Here is a 16,063-nt window from a genome sequence, read left to right on the forward strand (position 1 = left end):
GCACAAATCTAGAGGATTTAACAATGAAGATTAGTGATTTAAAATTTCAGATTTGTTTTCAAACTTTGAAGATTCAAATATTAAAGCTTCGAGAATATGAAATTTGTAAATATTTTAACACTTAAATTTTTCGTATAAACATTCCTCCATACGGTAGTATCGTAAAACCACAAGTGTAGTGCCTTTGTTGCATGGTTTTGCAGTCACTTGACTATTTGAGAATGTTACACTTACTCGTTTACAACATTTGACGACTCTTTCATTTGTTGTAAAGCAACTCCGGATTCATTTGCGGCTCTACGTGATCTTTTCAAGAGATTTGAATTAGCCTCAGATGATTAATTTCAACAAGTCCTACATTAAATACAGCCCAAATACTCCGGGAGATTTCAAAACTCATCTTACATCAATTCTTCAAGTTCGGCCAGTTGACAATTTAGGCTTATACTTAGGTGTTCCAATTGATTTACCTCGGAAGAAGGTGCCGACTTTCTCCTTTTTGGTTGATAAGATTGCTTCCAAAGTTACATCTTGGTCGTCTCTCAACCTAACTCAAGCTTGTAAGCTTGTGCTCATCAATGCAGTCTTGATTGCCTCTATTAATCATGTTTTGGCAGTCGTCCCTATTCCAGTGAGTATATGCACCAAAATTGAATCTCTGATTTTGGTTTTTTGGTGGAGTCGGTCAGCAAATCATCGTTCTATACATTGGCTATCAAAGGATGTTTTGCAAGCTCCAAAATTCGAGGGTGGACTTGATTTTAAGAGTATCTCTGTTTTGAACCAGGCATCTCTGTTAAAATAATTTTGGCGAATTCAACGCTTTCCGCGGAATCTTAAAGCTCGAGTTTTCACTTCCAAATACAGTAAGGACTTTCCTTTACCACAGACAAGGTCTAGAAGTTCTCACCCCTCTTTCTTTTGGTCTCGTATTTGTCAAATTGTGCGCTCTTGTTCAGACGGGATTGCCTGGAAGTTGGGAAATGGCAAGTTTGTTAACCTACTCTCTGACAAGTGGGTAAACGGGAATTCACCAAAAGTCCGGGTTTCTTCTCGACAGAATCAGGTTTCCCTTTCTAGCCTTATTTTACCTAATGGCGATTGGAACCCTACGCCTGTATATAGAATTTTCGAGGTTGCGTCTGCTAGAGAAATTACTTGCCTTAAACACCCTCAGCCTCCAACAGATGATTTCATTTATTGGAAATTTACTGAAGACGGTCGATATACAATTAAATCGGGTTACAAGTTTCTTTTTGGGAGTCTCATCAGAGAACGCGCCCCTTGACATCGTTTCCCCATTTTCCATGGTTGACTTTATGGAAGATGAAGTACTCGACGAGTTTTTCAATCTTTTTTTGGAAAATTGCCCATAATATTCTCCCTAATCTTACAAACCTCTCTCGTCGTGGATTTTCGATTGATATTCAATGTGCATTATGTGGGTCTGCCCCTGAAACTTTGGAACACTTATTTCGTAGTTGTACCATTGCGCAACATATTTGGAAGTCAAGTTTGCTTGGGATTAGTGTTCATTCCAACATATGCGTTCCTTTTGTCTCTTGGGTTGGAGACTTACTATCTTATGTTATTTGAGGGAATAATTGAATATTGTATTGACATCTCCTATATATCTACTAAGAGAATAAGGATTCTCAAAAGTTTTCCCTCCAAATGATTTAACCTAAATATGGAAACAAGGTTAGATTTTCTTTAATTAAGATAATCTTTCATTTTAAAAATAATCTTTCATCATTAAACTTTAAAATATAATCTTTTAACTAAAGTAAATTAAAATTGGTATAAAACTATAAATTATACATAACCATAAATGTTATTATTAATTTTGTGACAAATAAAATTATTATAATATGAGAAAATTTATAAAATAAAACCATTATATTAAAATATTTTTTGAATACACACATCCCCTTCTACTAAGAGATTAAGAAATCTCAAAAATTTTCCGCCTAAGTGACATACTACTTTATAATTACATCCTAATTAATTGGTCCCACTATTTATATTTACTATTGCACAATATTTGTCTCCTAATTAATTCTATAACAAATATTGACGTTAATTATGGTTATAATATTTTCAAAAATCATTGTTTAACTTTCAAATAAACCATGCAAATTACCTAGCTACCCTCTTAAAAATAATACTCCGTATTAAATACCATTAGTGTAACTGTTAGATTCTATAACATCTTTATCTAAAAAACCGCGCTTTTGCGCGGGATTTACACTAGTAAAATAACAATTGTGTTGATTACATCTTATCTTTACACTATATATATACAAGGAAGAATAAACTATGTAAGGCAAATATACAATAGTATTATACTAATGGACTAAGGTAGGAAAGGATCTCCATAAATTGAGGAGAGACGTTAGAGAGCAACGGCTCTCTGTTTTGTTTGGGCTCTTTGTTTCTTCGTGAATTATGGGCTTGTTGTCATCCCCCCGCAAGTTGGAGTGTGGAGAGTTGAGACACCCAACTTGGATATAAGATCGTCAAATGCTTTTCGGCCCAGAGCTTTTGTGAGAATATCAGCGAGTTGTGCTTTAGTATGTATGTAGCTTGGAGCAATGACACCTCGTTGTATTTCATCACGAATAAAGTGACAATCAACTTCAATATGCTTAGTTCTTTCGTGGAATACGGGATTACGAGCAATATGGAGAGCAGACTTGTTGTCACATTGAAGCTTGATGGGTCGTTTATGGAAGATGCCGAGAAACTCAAGTAGGCCTTTTAGCCATTTAATTTCACAAACTGTAACTGCCATGGCTCTGTATTCGGATTCGGCCGAAGATTGGGAGACGGTAGGCTGCTTCTTAGTCTTCCATGAAATAGGGGAAGAGCCAAGGAACACAAGATAAGCCGAGAGGGAGCGGCGACTTGTTGGACAAGTTGCATAATCAGCGTCGCAATAAGCATTAAGTTCAAGTTTGCTATCTGCTCGAAGTAGGATACCTTGGCCGGGCGAGTTTTTGAGATATCGGACCACATTGAGGGCGGCGGACCAATGTTCACTTGTAGGAGCATTCATAAATTGTGCTAAAATATGGACTGAGTAAGTCAACTCCGGACGGGTTATAGTCAGGTACACGAGCCTCCCTACGAGACGGCGGTATGGTTGAGGGTCCGTCATGAGGTCGGCTTTGGAGAGGCCAAGATGGTGGTTAGGCTCCATGGGTATAGGGATTGGTTTTGTCCCAAGGAGTCCCGTTTCTTGTAAAATGTCAAGTGCATATTTTCGTTGAGATACAAATATTCCGGAATTGTTGCGAGCTATTTCGAGACCAAGAAAATATTTAAGCACCCCTAGATCTTTCATGTGGAAGCATTTACTTAAATATTCCTTGAATTGAGTAATAAACTCTGGATTATCTCCACAAATTACGAGATCATCAACATAGACTAGGATGTGTACCTCGGTGTTAGGACGAGAAATGGAGAATAAGGAGTGATCATACGGGCATTGTTTAAAACCATATTTGATGAGTGCGGAAGCAAGTTTGGCATACCAACATCGTGGTGCTTGGCGGAGTCCATAAAGAGATTTACGTAAGCGACAAACTTTGCCATTTGTGGATGGGTGAAAACCTGGTGGCGGTTTCATGTAAACCTCTTCATGAAGGTCACCATGTAGAAAGGCATTATGGACATCCATTTGATGGAGGACCCATTGTTTGGCTGCAGCAATGGCAAGTAGAGTGCGAACAGTTACGAGTTTGATAGTAGGAGCGAAGGTCTCGTTGTAGTCCACACCTTCTATTTGACGGTTTCCCATAACAACCAAACGGGCTTTGTATCTTTCGATAGAACCGTCCACATTGTATTTAACTTTGTAAACCCATTTGGAACCAATTGCCTTCTTATTTGGGGGAAGGGTTTCAAGGGTCCAAGTGTTATTGTTTTCAAGGGCCTCAATTTCCGATTTCATAGCTTTACGCCATTCGGGTACCTGCACAGCGTCTTTATAGAAACTAGGCTCGTGATGTTTAGTCACGGCCGACAAGAAAATTTTGTGCTTAGGAGAAAATTTATCATAATTAAGATAGTGTGAAATAGGAAAGGCGGTACCTGAGGACGATGACGAGGCAATGAGTGAATGCAACGAGGGGCGGTGAGATAAGACATAGTCATTTAGGTTGGAATTGGGTATTTTGAGGCGGTGTCCCCTTCCCATGTTTGTCGGATCATTAGATTTAGGCGATGGAGGTGGTGTTGGGGTTTTAGATGGTGAGGCTGGAGGTATGGTGTCCGTGGTGGTAGAATTTGTCGGAGAGGAGGTGGGACCGTGTTGCGGGTCAGATGTCGAGGTAGAGGAAGATGGTTGTTGAGGAGGATCGGTTGGAGAGGTACTAGGTATGGGATCCGTCGAATTGGAGACCACGAAGTCGGAGTCCAAAAAAGATAAAGCATCAAGAGACGGTGAGGGTGAGTCATTTAAATCATGGATGTCAAGGTTTTTAAATGGAAATTCATTTTCAATAAATATGACGTCTCGGGACTCGAAATATGTGCCGGAATTTAAATCGTAGAGGCGCCAACCCTTTTTGCCAAAGGGATAGCCAATAAAAACACATTTTCGACTACGAGACGCAAATTTGTCATGTGATCGATTTAAAGTTTTGGCATATGCTAAACACCCAAAGACGCGGATAGTTGAAAAATCGGGAGTTTTTTGAAAAATAAGTTCGTAAGGTGTTTTACCATTTAGGAGAGGTGTTGGAGTGCGATTTATGAGATGAACCGCACTTAAAACACATTCGCCCCATAAGTATAAAGGTAAAGAAGCTTGAAAAAGAAGTGCGCGTGCAACATTTAGTATATGACGATGCTTACGTTCAACCCGTCCATTTTGTTGAGGGGTATCAACGTTAGAAGTTTGAAAAATGATGCCATTGTCATTAAAAAAAGGAATAAGAGGGCGAAATTCCGACCCATTATCAGTGCGTAAAATTTTGATTTTCTTGTTGAATTGACGTTCTATCATAGCAAAAAATTGTAATAATTTTTGTTTTGTGTCACTTTTCCAACGTAATAAATAGACCCAAGTAGACCTTGAAAAATCATCAACAATTGTTAAAAAATAGCGAGATCCACAAGAAGCATTTTCCGAATATGGCCCCCAAAGATCACAATGTATAAGGTCGAAAATAGATGTAGCATGACTATTACTTAAAGAAAATTGTTCGCGAGTCTGTTTCGCGCGTAAACAAATATCACAAGTCCGACTATGAAAGTCATTATTAGTTTTAGAAGTTTTATGAAGAAAAGGTAAAAAACGAAAAATATTGGAGGAGGGATGCCCCAACCTTCGATGCCATAATTCCTTTGAGTCGACGGACCCAACCATACATGCGTGGACTTTGTCATTGCGGACACCTTTAAGGTAATAGAGCCCCTCGTGTTGTTCACCCGCACCAATCACCGTCTTCGAGGTACGGTCTTGTATAAGACAAAGATTATGGGAAAATTGGATAGTAAGAGTAGTGTCAATTAAGAGACTAGAGACGGATAGTAAATTGCAATGTAAATTAGGTGCATATAAAACGTTACGAAGAATAAGACGGGATGATAAATGAATATCACCACTCTTGGTAGCAATAGTAAGATCCCCATTTGGTAGGCCAACCGAAAGGGGAGCAATATTTTTAATATTTGAAAAATACGGGAGACATCCCGACATATGATGGGAGGCCCCTGTATCAATAATCCAAGTAAGAGAAAGAGAATTACCATGAAGACGATCATCAGCCATGTTGTTTTTATGTGCTTGCAAGAGTTGACCAAGGTCCTCCAACTCACGTGGAGTGAGAGAATTCAAGTCCAATTTATCAAAATGATGAAGGGGACGGGATGAAGACATACCAGCACTACCCGAGACCATATGTGCTTTCGGTGATGGACCGGACACACTCTGCTTCCCACGGTCAGTCTGCTTCCCACGATCAGAAGCAGAGTTGCTACGATTATCCGGTACGAACACGGCGTTTGTTAAATCCGTAGCATTCGGGTCTAAATAAATACGATTACGAGGTCCACGCCAAGACTCGGGAAATTTTCCCGTCACTTGATAACAAAATTTCAAACTATGTCCCGATTTTTGACAAGCAATGCAAAAATATTTAGATGGTTCGGGTGGGTTCCTACGATCAGACCGAGTATCACGACCACCCCCTCCACCCGAGTGCCTAGGTTCGTTATGAACACGGGCTGCAAAAGCCATTGGTTCTGGTGTAACATCTTGCTTAGAAGTTGATAAATTACGAACCCCTTCATCTTGTAATAAACGGTTATAAATAAGATCAAGAGAAGGGAGAGGAGTGATACCGAGAATTTGGGAACGGATATTAGAAAACCGTTCATCAAGACCTAAGAGGAAACCGCGTACCCGTTTCTTGTTGCGTCTGGTCGTCATCAAAGTAACCCATTCACGGGGAGCGGGGACTGCATGAGCATGACGGAAGCGGATCGTGTTCGAGTATTGCATTCCATATGGCTGTAATTCGACCATAATAAGCCATAAGAGTCTCTGTCGGACCCTAACGGCAAGCGAGTAACTCGGCTTCTAGTTGATAGATCCGAGCATCGTTGTCCTGCGAGAACCGATTCTTAACGTCCTGCCAGACCATCTTTGCCTCAGGTTGTATTGAAATTTGTGTTCGCAACGTGGGTTCGATCGAAGTGAGAATCCAGGCCGTGACCAATGCATTGGTCTCCGTCCAATACTTCATGTTGTCAGAACCGGCGGCGGGTTTAGAAATTGTGCCGTCGATATAACCAATTTTTCCTTTCGCCACAAGAGCAAGACGAAAGAATCGGGACCATTCGTCATAGTTATTGCCATTAAATGTAGCAGAAAAGACAATGTTGTGACTTGGGTATTCAACATGAACAAGTGAATAAGGAGAAGTTTTTGGAGGAACAATAAGTTGAGAATCGCCGTTCGTCATGAAGGGAAGGGCGGCAGAGACAGAGAAAATAAAAATAAAAATTGTGAGAGACGTAATAAGACTAAACCCTCAGAATAAGTAAAATCACTGATACCATGTTATTTGAGGGAATAATTGAATATTGTATTGACATAAAATAACAATTGTGTTGATTACATCTTATCTTTACACTATATATATATACAAGGAAGAATAAACTATGTAAGGCAAATATACAATAGTATTATACTAATGGACTAAGGTAGGAAAGGATCTCCATAAATTGAGGAGAGACGTTAGAGAGCAACGGCTCTCTGTTTTGTTTGGGCTCTTTGTTTCTTCGTGAATTATGGGCTTGCTGTCATCTTATTTGCACAACATCTCTAATTCATCCGATCAAAGACTTCTTTACTTACTATGTGTCTTCAAGTCAATTTGGTTATTTTGAACAGAGTCATCTTTCAAGATAGCAAGATTGCTCCTGATCAAATCATGGATATTCTGCATTCTCTTATGAGGACTCATTCTCAATTTTCGTTCTTCCTCCCTACTGTTATGAAAGCTTTTCATGACGATATCGACACATATATTGGTCCCCAATGCATTTCAAAAGTTCACTTTTGGGGTAAGTTACAAAAGCTTCATCACATAAACATGTTCGACTGTCAGTGGTCCGAAGACGATGCCAACTTGATCACTGCCAACATTTGTATCCGTGCTTCGTCTCACTTTCAAGCTTCAGCTATTGTGTTGCTTTCAATGATGCAATACGCTCATGATAAAGACATTGTGTCTGCCACCTTTCATGTGGCATCAAAAAGACTACTCTCAGTTCTGGCTTCCCCAACGCTAGTCCCCATTTTCCTTTCGTACTTTACACCAGATTCGCGGGCTTATAACATGTCATCGTTTCTGGTCGTTCAGCCTTGCTACAGGCTAGGCTAATGTTGTATGTATCTATACTATTTATATATAATATAGTTCATCGTTGTCAAAAAAAAAATATTTGACTAAGGTTAAGGGATTTCTTGTCATAACTTCATCCTGATCATTCTTGAACTATCTTTGGAAATCCATTGAGTGCTTCAAATGCTAAACATTATAACTAAGACGCCAAAAATTGCATACTAAATGCTAAACATATAATCCAAGGAGTACATACTAATTGCGCCAAAAATAGTTTCTCTAATACGCCTACATTAACTTAAATTCACGAAATACAAATGTTCCGGGTGTAATTCCAGAGCAGTTATTTGCTACCACACGTGCTTGTAGAATGATGTCTTTGATTAAATCATCCTTTCGGTCTCCTGAAACAATGAACAAACTGAGGGCTCGGCTTTGCACCGAGCGAACTCACTCCGACGCTCAAGTCAGTAAACTTAAAAGGATTAAGTCGTATGTTACTTGGCGAAGTACGTATTGTAGAGAGATAAGGAAGATATTACCAGATTGTGAGGTGTTTTGGTTATTTTTCGGATCCTTTCCTCAATGAGGGTTGAGGAGTATTTATAGACTTTCACCTTTTGTCACGTAGTGGCCAAGTGGCCAAGTGGCTATCAGGTGGAAAGACTGATCTACCCTCGGCCGCGGGACCCATGGCAGGCCGGCGGGCCCTGTTGACTCGCCGCCGAGGGGTCTTGGATATGAGCTCGCGGATATGTGCCCCGGCTGGCTAGTTGTCCCAGCCGAGACCCAAGAGACAGACCGACGGGCGAGGCTTGCGTCGGTTAAGTTTGTCTAAGTCGTTGACTTCTGTGTAGATATCTTTGACCTTGCTCAGTATGTTGACTCGGTCAGCGGGTGCAGAATATGCCCCATCAATTTGCCCCCAGCGTAGTCTATGCCGTGGTATGGACCTTCGATGAGTGTTGAGCGTATTCTGCGCAAGTAAAAATTTTCTGCATCGGCGAGCTTCTTCCTCGGCTTGATCGTGTTATGGCCGTACCATATCCCCCCTCCACATGGTTGTGTAATGGACATCCGATGTGGAAAAAAAAATGATTGTTGGCCGAGACCAGGGTGGAGAGTCTTAGGTTGTTTACGATTGCCCCGGCCGGTGCTATTTAGCTTGGTTGATTATGTGTGGCGGAGAACGGATACTTAGGAGTTTGTTGAGGAAGATGGATAGGCAAAGAGATATGAAGGGGCGTGTTGAAGACGTTTGGTCACTGTTGCGTTGATTGCGTTCAATTGCGGACGATTGACATTCCATGGCCGCATGTCCGACACGTGTCTGTTTCTTTGATTGGTCGACGTTTCATAAATTTTGTGCCCTGATTGGTCCTTCTTCATGGGCTTTCCTCTATAAATAGGGCGGTTAGCCCCTGAAATTGGCCACCAATTTCATTTTCTCTAAAATTTTCTTCTCTTAAACTTTTCAAAGGGCTTCTTTCTCTTCTAATCTTCAGAATCGTTACTCGGCGTGACACTCTTCCCAAGGTAAACAAACAAATCTTCCAACCTTTCAATTGTTTAAGTTTTAGTTGTGAACATGTCTTCCTTGGTGTCTTAGGACCTAGTAAGCTGCGCCGGGGTTCCGTCGCGTCTTGATGATGAGGAGGCACTAGCCGCCGTTCCGATAAGGTCAGGGGCCCTAGGTCTCCTTCTCCGAAGTCGATCCAAAAGCTTTGGAGGATTGGGAGGATGATGATGATGTTGATGATGACGGGGATGATTTTGTAAGGACTCCTCCTAATGAGGGGAGGTAAATGCGTCATGGATCACGGCGACGCTGTAAGGTCGGCCCCGACCGTGCTTGGACCCACAAATTTGCGTTGTTACGGTCCGACTTCTTCGAACGTCACTTCTCCTTGGCAGGGGTATAGTATTGTTATCCCCGGGAAGGCCGGCGGTCTGTTGCCCTCCCAAGGGCTGCATCGGCGTATATCATCCCAGCACTGGAGTACGGGCTCCGATTTCGCCATTGAATGAATACGTTATGGCCATCATTAGAGCCATGAACGTCGCCGTGGCCCAACTGCACCCGTTGGCTATTAGGACTATTGTCGGCTTTGTCTGGCTCTGTCTCTTCAAGGGGGAGGTCCCAACGGTTAATTTATTCCGTCGGCTTCATCACCTTCAGCCGTCGTTTCCTGGTCGCGTCGGGTGGTACGGCGTGCGAGATGGAGCGGGTTACGTCTCCGTGGATAAGCTTTCCTCCGCAAGGACCGGAAAGAGCGGTGGGTGTACGTTGAGGTCGGATGACTATCCCCTGCCCGGTCCTTCCAAAGACCAAGTCAATTTGCGGTGCGAGAGTAAGGCGGAGCATGACAAATGGGTCACCCGGAGTAAGCTTAAGATGGACGCTTGACAAGGTCCCTCTTAATGCGGATGAGAAGTGGCGATGAGGTTGTTTGAGGCGGAGAAGAATGGGGTGCCAAAGAGATGGATTCCCCCGACTTGAGATCATTCTTGAGGATGAGTGCTCTGCCATGTCGGCCTCATACCAGCCCTAGCACAGGGTGAGTGGGGTCGGTGTGAGGCCCATCTCTGCTTTCAATGTCTCTGTTTTTTGAATTTTGATTTATTTCTTCTACTTAATTCTTGCTTCGTTTCCTTTGCAGACCATTTTGGCCCGGACCTGTCTGAGGATATCCTCCGGAGAATGGGGCTTGCCAAGGACAAGACCGTTGTTGATTTGCATCCTAAGGCCCGACCGTGATCGTGAGGCGGCGCCGAATGATCTCATGGATCAACGGTGAAGGGCTTAGATACGTCGGCGGCCGGGCGAAGGTTCTTTGGTAACATACCGCGCCGAACGCGGAAAACAAAGTCTTCGGCGGCGACGGCGTCGACATCAGTTCCACCTCCACTCCCTTCAGTCCAAAAATAGACGGTGGAGGTCGTCGATATTACTGCCGAGGACGAGGTCACCGTGGCAGAGGAATCTCCTCTCTTTCGTAAGAGAAAGGAGACAGCCTCTGCCGCTGCTGTCGCTGCTGCCGAGACCGGCAAAGAAATGCATCCTCCGGCCAAGAACGCCAAGACTGGTACGGATCTAATCTGTGGCTCAGACTTAGCCGGTTCATTAGGCGTTCGATGTGATCTCTCGGCATGTCCACATATGTTGACACGAGATGCCTTGATTGAATTTTTGTAGATCCACGCCGCCGTCTTCGGACGACCTTTGTTGAACAGCGTCTTTGAGAAACGAAGCTCGCGCAGTGGCGGTAAGGATGCCACCATCGTCTCCTCCTTTCCAAAGCCTACCCCCGCCCAGATTAGGTCGGAGGGCCTGAGTTTGTCCAGGCTGCTGTCGAAGTGGGCTGAGGTGGCCGGTGCTCACATTATGGAGCGGGAAAAAGTCATGGCTGAAGTTGCCCCACAGCTTGAGTAGCTCAGGCTTGAGCTCATTGCCTTGAAGAAGGAAGGCGAGGGAGCCAAGGTGAGGCTAAAAGGCGGTCCTTCACGAGCAAAAACTCGGGGAGGATCTTGAAAAGCGATCCTTCTTGAGAAAGCCAAGGCGAGGCTTCGGCGGCTGAAGCCGCTAAGCTGCTGGAGGAGCGTGACAAGCTTCAGGCCGTCGCCGACTTCAATGCTGAGAAGAGGGAGGAATGGAGGTCCATGTTTAAGGCCCAGGGGAAAGCGCTTCGGAATAGGGATGCTATCATCGCCCAGAGGGAGGAGGACATTGAGACGCTCCAAGGCGTTGTCCTTCCTAACATGTGCGCCCAGTACCGGGACTTGGCTGAAGAAGCCGCCGGGGAAGTGATAGAGGAGCTCTTTCCTGATGACTCCTTTCCGTGGCAAAAATTTGACGAGCTGCTTGATGACAAGCTCGAAGCTAAAGAGAAGGCCGCGGAGGCGAAGGCCGCTGAGGAGGCAAAGGTGAAGAAAGAGGAGGAGGAGGCTGCGGAGAAGGAAGCGGCCCGTCTTGAAATTGCGAAGCGGCCAAGGAGGAGGAGGCCGAGAGGTCAAGGCGGCCGAAGCCGAAGCCGAGTGACCCGGATTTCGGGTCGCCTACCAAGAGATGATCTTCTTGACGTCGTCGATGGCGAGCAGCAGTGTAATACTCCGTATTTATAAGTCTTGGGGTACTCTATCTGTAACACCCCCTCATACCAAGGTACCTTACCAGGACTACCCAAGCATGAAAGGCTGTTACCATCTCGGTTGCCCGAGGTTAGTATAGATCAAAAGCGTCCGTCCTAAACACATTTATTAGAATCTTTGTAAAGTATTAATGTTTACAACAATTCAAATCCAAACCAAAACCAATAAAGTGAATACAACTGAGGACAACTACAAAATCATAGCTAAGACTCGTGGATCGTGATACTACAACTGGTGATGATGACTTCCCCATGACCGCCCAAGCTCACCAAAAGCAATACATCACAATCGCTCACCATCCCCGAATGGATCACCGCGGGTTTTACAAAACAACAACAACGGGGTCAGTACTACTCAATCAATCTAAGACAACAAACAATACCACCGGTGATCATCGATCTCACACGAGAACCGACTACACACCGAAGTGTGTAGCCCGCCAGATTACCCATCGCAACAGGTAATCCTCGCCGCAGCGATGGGTGACCGCATGACCCATCCCCACCTAGTCCGGCTCATCAATGAGCGACTAACAATCCCTGTCCCTTAATGTGCACATCCCCTCCCGTGACGGGTTCCACGGAGGGCGAACTAGGGTGTGAAGCCACTCCCGCAAGTGACTCCACCACAATCACACACACACACACACAGCATCACAATTTGTCACACACACCACAACCGTCACAACACAACCACACCAACACCGTCTCCACAACACCCATCCTCCGATGATCGCCAGATAACAACAATTATGAACGTATGCAATCTCAATCAATTAACGATCGAGTAGGAGAAACCCTACCTTTTCGCAATCCGCTTACGCTGCAATCAACCATACAAATGCATAACAAATACCACATCGTCACCTACAACAACAATTACATGATTCCAATCACTAATCGCAAAACCCCATTTCCCCCAATTCATGATCAAAGACAAACCCTAAATATCAATCATTGAATATAAGGATGGGGACTTACCGAAGATGAATAAAAGGAAAGAATACAATTGCTATGATCACCCAAAGGAGAGATTCAGAGATGATTAGAGCGTCGTAGGATGTTTTAGGTTTTGTAAATTGTAAATAGAAACCATTTATCGTAATATATAACGCCCTAACCATTCCCAAATAAAATGAGAAATAATACTCGACGGACGGGTACTCGGTCGAGTATAGAGCATACTCGGCCGAGTATCCTCTACTCGGTCGAGTATTCCTCATACTCGGCCGAGTATTCCTCGGCAGAAGCCAAACAGAATACACTTTTAACATTACTCGGCCGAGTAGGCACTACTCGGTCGAGTACTTAACTTATAAAAATCCGTAGTGTTACAATCTTCCCCCCTTAAAAAGAACTTCGTCCCGAAGTTCACACTCTACTATAAAACAAAGCACAACACTACGCCACAAGAATATACCAACCACATATAACAACACCAAGGAACTATACAAGTCACCACAAAATCATTATCCCGACTCAAAGCAAAACAACAAACAAAACGAAACACGACCGCGAAGTTCCAACCCAACCTATAAAACATGGACACTTAACACCAACTCCACAAACCACTCTTCCTTCCACAACATGGCTCACGATATCGTCTCAACTATAGCATAGGCTCTCAATACTGACTCCATAACATTACCCAATAACCACAATATAATGTTGCCAACCTTGTATTACTTCCATAACACTCAATAGCACTCAATCCACAAAAGAAGATCAATCATCAAAACGGAATGTTACATTCTACCACTCTTAAAAGGAACTTCGTCCTCGAAGTTTACTCACACTCATCCACATCATCATCCAGCTGCCAAAACTCTCGAACTCATAAATATCATCATCCACTTTTCTCAACACTATCAAAAATTCTCACACTCCTAAACATCGAACTACTACAAGCATAGCCATGGCCTTTTAACACTATCAACCACTATATGTACCCATCCATTCCTTATGCTACACCAACACTCTACGTCCAATAATATTACGACATGCACAACCCTCAAACGCTCTTTGCCACATCCTACTCCTCTTAAGACACATGTTACGTCCTCGTAACTCACTAATACTAGATCTTTAGCTATACCTCTCATTATTTTCATCACCACCACATGTGAAAGATACCCACTTATAATCTAACACTTACTATATCCAAGGCTCTCTTACTTAAACAGTTCTCATACCTCAACTCATTCTGCACTCCATCTAACCAATGTCACACAATCCTGATCATAACAAACACTCTAACTCTTCCACATTACCGCAACACGACATACCTCTCTATATAAACTATATAAAACTCTTATCGCCAAAAGCATAATTCACGATCCACACTTGTTACGTACACTCACACTAGATCCTCAAGTTCCTTTCTTTCATTACCGCAAGACTCATACATAACTTAACACGACCCTAAATACCCAACACCCTACACTCACTTTCTCAACAAAGGATTATGAACCATCCGCATATATCGATCATTACCACATATGTTCTACGAATCACTTGCCATTACCATGTCTACCAAAGCCTCATCTAGAACAAGATCAAAATTCTTTGTGACAACCTATCACAACCGTGTCCCATCAACACAATATCACTATACCATGATAACAACGAAAACATATACAACTCTCTTTCATATCATACTCTACCCTCATTCCCAAACCGAAATCGGTAAGAAACATCAACAAACAAAACAACGGTCTACATGTCTAACCGAAATTCACAAGAAACAACAAAGAACAAAACAACAATCTATGCATAACCGGTCTGTACTTTCAAAACTCAAATCGTAACCGCCCCATATACTCCACCACAACGGTGTGACGGCCAGAACACCGCCAAAGAATAAGCCGCACTGGCAGCAGCCGCGAAAAATGCCCGCATCACAACACAAAGTACCGTGCCCGGATCACCACCCGAGGCACAACACCCACATCGATAAACATCACACCCACATATAATTCCCATAAACACCGACTCGTATGACATTTCGAACAAGAAAACTCTTTCAAAACCGTTTTACTAGATTATAACACAACATATTATACGGAATAAACATACAAGAATCTCATGCCTATCATCCATACCTTTTCACGGAATAAACATGTATCATCAATACACATACGATTTTAACTATCCATGCCAGATCAACCGAATTATTACCTTTTGAACCTCATTCCATTAGATTGTCGTACCCAACATCTATCACAACCATTCATATAACAACTTAAAGACTATCACACCTATCGCTTCTCGTGAGGTCGAACCTCACACAAACATTTATACACATCATAGACCCATAATCACATCCAACTAGTCAATCCCGATCACGTAAGTTACCACTTGACAATGAATATATCTTATCCGGACTTAACTCGGGTGCCCTTCATAACATATCTTCGTTTACACACAATTATCACCACCCGTAACGTAGCCATATCATCTGTACCCAACTACCAACGAATACCTCCTATATCCATACCTTAAACTCCCTCATAACCAAACATTAATCACCTTCACAAAATCAACCTCATTAGAACAACTAACTTCCCCAAAATAACATCATCCTCAACCACTAGTGACAATACTATGACACCAACATTTTTCATGTGACTACTCTCTTACTATCACTTCTTAATATAACAATCCTTTTCCTCCCTTTGGTTCTCATCCCAAACAACAAACATCAAATATATCAACAAAAATTACCTCAACACTATTTCCAATTCCATCCGTAATTGTATCGTCACCCGACTCACCACCAAAATCTCATATCGTGCAAATTCTTTACCCAACTTTTGCTTTCTTTAATTCCTCGAAACTCATGATTATCATGTTGTCCTGGAACTTCTATATAATCAGTAAACTCAAATCCTCATGATAGTATCATACATCTCTACGATTCCTTACTTTTATATCACATATCCTCAGTGAACATGTTCCTAGTTTTACTCCCCTTATTCTTTTCTTTTACCCTCGACAAACTCCCTTAATAATTCAACTCTTCATTATTTCTATCTAACTCTCTAGTGCTCCAATTAC

The 16,063-nt window shown here is 42.7% G+C and overlaps 1 protein-coding gene across 1 annotated transcript in view; it reads left to right on the forward strand.

The window, feature by feature from the left end:
- Positions 1-16,063, forward strand: part of LOC141591758 (beta-amyrin synthase-like) — a 232,564-nt gene that overhangs the window by 95,270 nt on the left and 121,231 nt on the right. The window lies entirely within an intron of this gene.

Source organism: Silene latifolia, chromosome 7 (assembly GCF_048544455.1).
Source record: "Silene latifolia isolate original U9 population chromosome 7, ASM4854445v1, whole genome shotgun sequence".
Taxonomy (NCBI): domain Eukaryota; kingdom Viridiplantae; phylum Streptophyta; class Magnoliopsida; order Caryophyllales; family Caryophyllaceae; genus Silene; species Silene latifolia.